The sequence below is a fragment of the Mytilus californianus genome, unplaced genomic scaffold (genome assembly GCF_021869535.1).
Source record: "Mytilus californianus isolate M0D057914Y unplaced genomic scaffold, xbMytCali1.0.p SCAF_8, whole genome shotgun sequence".
Taxonomy (NCBI): domain Eukaryota; kingdom Metazoa; phylum Mollusca; class Bivalvia; order Mytilida; family Mytilidae; genus Mytilus; species Mytilus californianus.
Window position 1 is genome coordinate 75071900 of NW_026262734.1, and position 6000 is coordinate 75077899.

Below are 6000 nucleotides of genomic sequence, written 5' to 3' on the forward strand. Positions count from 1 at the left end.
TTGGACTACTCCTTTTAAAATTCTACTCATTTCATGAATATCCATGCTTTATCCCATCTTATTTTTATTCTACATTATGTGTAGGAAGAATGGACATAATCAAATGTTTTGTTTGCTGTAAAACACTTTTTTTTATCGACATTGAACTCTCACATTGAGGTCACTTAACTGAAATCTGTAAGGTGCACATGTTATGAATTCATATGCAGATATTTTTAACCTGTCAGGTATTACTTCTAATAACTTAATTCACAACTTAACCAGTGGAAATGAAGTCCGTGTCATTTTGCAAATCAGATGACATATTTAACATGATATACATGTATTCCTCCCAAACTATGACCGTACACGTTATTATTGACCTATAGCTATAATGTATTGTCACTGAAGAAAACTGAATCTCACTACTGGTAGTAAGTGAAATTGACTGTTGCTTGCATAACACCCAGTGGCAAATGCTTCAGTGAAATTGAGTTCATTTCATTTCTACATATAACATATGAACACATTATTACTGAGGATCATACCTCATACTGACCACCAATGTATGATATTGAGGTCAAAGCAATATATGTTAAATGTAAGACAGACATATACATATTGTCGACTTACCATGTGTATAGTTACTGAGGCACAGGTATCATTCTAAAAACTTGTAAAAAGTTGTAACGTAATATCAGAAGGGTGAAATAGTGGTCAATATAAATGTGCTTCGATGAGCGCAGCTGGATATGACCGCAGATGTCCAACCCTGAACAGTTGGGGCAAAAATGGACACAATATTCAAGCTTGATACGGGTCTGAATTTGGATTGTAATTAAATATTTGACACATTATAGGTTTCTGACACAGAATAAATGTAGTCAAAGAACTAGAAATTTGTTATGATTTGAAGTTATATTCAACTGAAGATTTCTTGCTGTTGTGCAATACACTGTGCTGTTGCGCAATACTTAGTAAATCTGTTTTCAGACTATATACAAAGAATTAGCAAAATAAATTGTGACCCCCAATTTTTTTTTGTGGAAAATTGATAATTTCTTAAATCGTGAGGAAAAAAAATTGACCCCCAACCTTCTACTTGTGGTATTGAACCTTATGGTACAATTTCAGAGCAATCAAAATACTTATACACAAGTTATTGTCCTGAAACTTAGAAAAATGCTTGTTTTGGGCCCCTTTTTTGCCCATAATTCCTAAACGGTTGGGACTATCACCCCCCAAAAACAATCCCAACCTTCCTTTTGAGGTATTGAACCTTTTGGTTAAATTTCATAGAGATCCACTTAAACTAAAGTTATTGTCCAGAAACCAAATGTCTTCGGATGACGACAACGTGATAGCAATATATCAACGCAAATTTTTTGCGGTCGTATAATAAATAAATGGAGAATGTGTCCCCATGGACACAGATGATGCCCCCGCTTGCATACAACATTATAAAGGGACATAACTCAAGAACAATACAAGTGACCCTACCCAAATTTGAATTTGATGTGAGTTTTGTGGTAATAAGTATTGTGTAAAGGTTTCATAATGTTTGGTTGGGGCAAACTTAAGTTACAGAACGGAAACTAAAAATTTTGCAATTTATCATTTATAAAGGGGCATAACTCGATAATGATTAAAATGACACCACCAAAATTCAACTTGATCTGTGTTTTGTGGTAAAAAGCATTGTGTATAAGTTTCATAACATTTGGTTGAGGCAACTTAAGTTAGAGAACGGAAACTAAAAATTTTAAAATTGAGAATGGAAATGGGGAATGTGTCAAAAAGACAACAACCCGACCATAGAGCAGACAACAGCCGAAGGCCACCAATGGGTCTTCAATGCAGCGAGAAACTCCCGCACCCAGAGGCGTCCTTCAGCTGGCCCCTAAACAAATATGTATACTAGTTCAGTGATAATGGACATCATACTAAACTCCAAATTATACACAAGAAACTAAAATTAAAAATGATACAAAACTAACAAAGGATAGAGGCTCCTGACTTGGGACAGGCGCAAAAATACTGCGGGGTTAAACATGTTTTTTGAGATCTCAACCCTCCCCCTATACCTCGAGCCAATGTAGAAAAAACAAAAGTACAACAGTACGCACAGTAAAACTCAGTTTAAGAGAAGTCCGAGTCCGATGTCAGAATAGGAAACAAAAGAAAATAAACAAAATGATGCATTTTTTTCCATTTATAAAGGGGCATAACTCTAGAACAGTTAAAGTGACGCTACCAAAATTCAAACTTGATCTGTATTTTGTGGTAATAAGCATTGTGTATAAGTTTCATAACATTTGGTTGAGGCAAACTTAAGTTATAGAAAGGAAACTAAAAATTTTGTAATTTTTCCATTTATAAAGGGGCATAACTCTAGAACAGTTAGAATGACCCTATCAAAATTCCAACTTGATCAGTATTTTGTGGTAATAAGCATTGTGTATAAGTTTCATGACATTTGGTTGAGGCAAACTCAAGTTAGAAAACGGAAACCAATTTTGGGACGTACAGACGTAGGTACGTACAGATGGACAAGGGTAAAACTTAATGCCCCCTCTGCTACGGCGGGGGTATAAAAAATATGGTATGAATGTCAATGAGACGACTCTCCATCAGACACCAAAAAACTATAGGTCACTGATCCGCCTTCAAAAATTAGCAAAACCCATACTGCATAGTCTGCTAAAAAAGGCCCCCAAACGACAAATGGAAAACAATTCAAACAAGAAAACTAATGGCCTGATTTATTTACAAAACAACCACTGACTGAACTACAGACTCCTGACTTGAGACAGGCACATACAGAATGTGGCGGGTTAAACATGTTTGCGGGCACCCAACACTCCCCCTAACCTGGGACAGTGGTGTAACAACACAACATATGAACAAACTATAAAAATCGATACAAAGCAGAATAAAATGCTCCGCAGGGCGCAGCTTGATACGACCGCAGAGGTCAAACCCTGAACAGTTGGGGCAAGTATGGACACAACATTCAAGCTTGATACAGCTCTGAATTTGGATTGTGATTAAATATTTGACACAGCATAGGTTTCTGACACAGAATGAATGTGGTCTAATAATTTAATTTTGGATGTAACGCGTCTTCTGATTGGCTGAAGTTGTTTTGTTTATCAGCTCATAGACATAATTTTATCATGTGACCGTGACGTCATCAACGTTTTTTCATTGTTTACTACGGTTTAAAATGGAATTTAGAATTAAATTATAAGAAATGACTGTAATATTTTTTCTGTCTATTCGAAATAACATAAAAAATGTGGTGTACACTTTAAAATAACCCGCTACGCAGGTTATTCAGTGTGCACCACATTTTTGATGTTATTTCTTCATAGACAGAAAAAATATTACAGTCATTCCTTAAAGAACTTAAAAATTTTAAATTGGAAATTCACCTATTATGGTCCAATATCCAAAATCTAAATACATGGTTAGATTCAGCATATCAAAGAACCCCAAGAATTCAATTTTTGATGAAATCAAACAAAGTTTAATTTTGGACCCTTTTGACCTCAATGTGGACAAAGTTGATAATGGGGCCCAAAAATCAAAAATCTAAATACATGGTTAGATTCAGCATATCAAAGAACCCCATATATTCAATTTTTGTTGAAATCAAACAAAGTTTAATTTTGGACCCCGATTTGGACCAACTTGAAAACTGGGCCCATAATCAAAAATCTAAATACATGTTTAGATTCAGCACATCAAAGAACCCTAAGAATTCAATTTTTGTTAAAATCAAACTAAGTTTAATTTTGGACCCTTTGGACCTTAATGTAGATCAATTTGAAAACGGAACTAAAAATTAAGAATCTAAATACACGGTTAGATTCGGCATATCAAAGAACCCCAATATTTCAATTTTTGATGAAATCAAACAAAGTTTAATTTTGGACCCTTTGGACCTCAATGTGGACCAATTTAAAAACGGGGCCCAAAATCCAAAAACTTAATACACGGTTAGAATCAGCATATGAAAGAACCCCAAGAATTCAAGAATAAAACCCCATTGAAATTGGTCAAGAAATAAGCAATTTATAGGAAGTATTTTCTTTTGCACAATACTGTGCAATTGAATATTTCTTGCTATTGTGCAATACTGTACAATTGACAATTTCTTGCTATTGTGCAATATTGTGCTATTGCACAATACTGTGCAATTGAAGATTTCTTGCTATTGCGCAATACTGTGAAATTGAAGATTTCTTGCTATTGTGCAATACTGTGCTATTGAAAATTTCTTGCTATTGCACAATACTCATTATATAATAATTTACATATCCTGTTTGGTGTGTATCTCCTACCATATCATTATTATTTGCTTTTAAATATAAAACAGAAATAACCAACTTAAAATGGAAAATTTTAAAAGAAAAGAAAAAGGAAAAAAAGAAAAAAAAGGAAAAAAAAAAAATCCCCCCCCCAAATTTTGAACCCCCTTATGATTCATCACCCCCAAACTCAATCCCAGCCTTCCCTTTGTGGTATGGTACCTTGCAGTACAATTTCAGGGAGATCCATACACTTGAACACAAGTTATTGTCTGGAAACTAGAAAAATGCTTATTTTTTGCCACTTTTTGGCCCCTTATTCCTAAACATTTTGGGCAATTACCCCCAAACTCAATTCCAGCTTTCCCTTTGTGATATGGAACCTTGTAGTACAATTTCAGAAAGATCCATACACTTACACACAAGTTATTATCATGAAACCAGAAAAATTTTTGTTTTTTGCCCCTTTTTTGGCCCCTAATTCCTAATATTTTGAGGCAATTACCCCCAAAATCAATCCCAGCATTCCCTGTGTGATATGGAACCTTGTGGTACAATTTCAAAGAGATCCATACACTTGAACACAAGTTATTGTCTGGAAACTAGAAAATGCTTATTGTTGGCCCCTTATTCCTAAACGTTTTGGGCAATTACCCCCAAACTCAATTCCAGCTTTCCCTTTGTGGTATGGAATCTTGTAGTACAATTTCAGAAAGATCCATACACTTACACACAAGTTATTGTCATGAAACTAGAAAAATGCTTGTTTTTTGCCCCTTTTTTTGCCCCTAATTCCTAATATTTTGAGGCAATTACCCCCCAAAATCAATCCCAGCATTCCCTGTGTGATATGGAACCTTGTGGTACAATGTCAGAGAGATCCATACACTAACACACAAGTTATGTCTGGAAGTTACAAAAATGCTTATTTTTGGCCCCTTTTTGACCCCCAAAATCAATCCCAACCTTCCTTTTGTGGTATTGAACCTTATGGTAAAATTTCATAGAGATCCATTCACTTAAACTAAAGTTAGAGTGCGAAAACCAATGTGTCTTCGGACGATGCCAGACGACGCCAACGTCATACCAATATACGACCGCAAAAATTTTTGCGGTCGTTTTTGCGGTCATATAAAAACAAGTAACACAAACAGATCAGACATGGCAGGGTATTTATACATCCCCACAACAAAAAATACACTAAGTACAGATCTGAGAGTACTTGCAGTTACTGACAGCTAGTTCAAAGCCAATAACAAATAATAAAATAAACTGTTGACACATAGATATGTCTCGCCTATTGGCATAAAATTCAGAAAAAGACAATCAGATGGACAGCAACATTGCTTATTAATTCAGTCACTGGACCATGATCTAGTGGGCAGGGCCTGAAAATGGTCAACAAACTGATATGTACAGACAGTAATGTAACTTTATAGAAAATATCGTTGTTTATTGTAAGTAGTTCCTAACAATATAACTTAAGCAGAAAAACTAAACATTGGAAATTGCTAATTTTAAAATTCAAAGTCACTGGACCATGTCCTAGGGAGCAGGGTCTCAAAATAGTCATCTAACTGACATGTACTGATAGTAATGTAACTTCATACAAATTATCATTGACCTATCACAAGTAGATCCTATCAAACTAACTGAAGCAGAATACTTAACATTGAAAATTGCTAATCAATTCAAAGTCACTGGACCA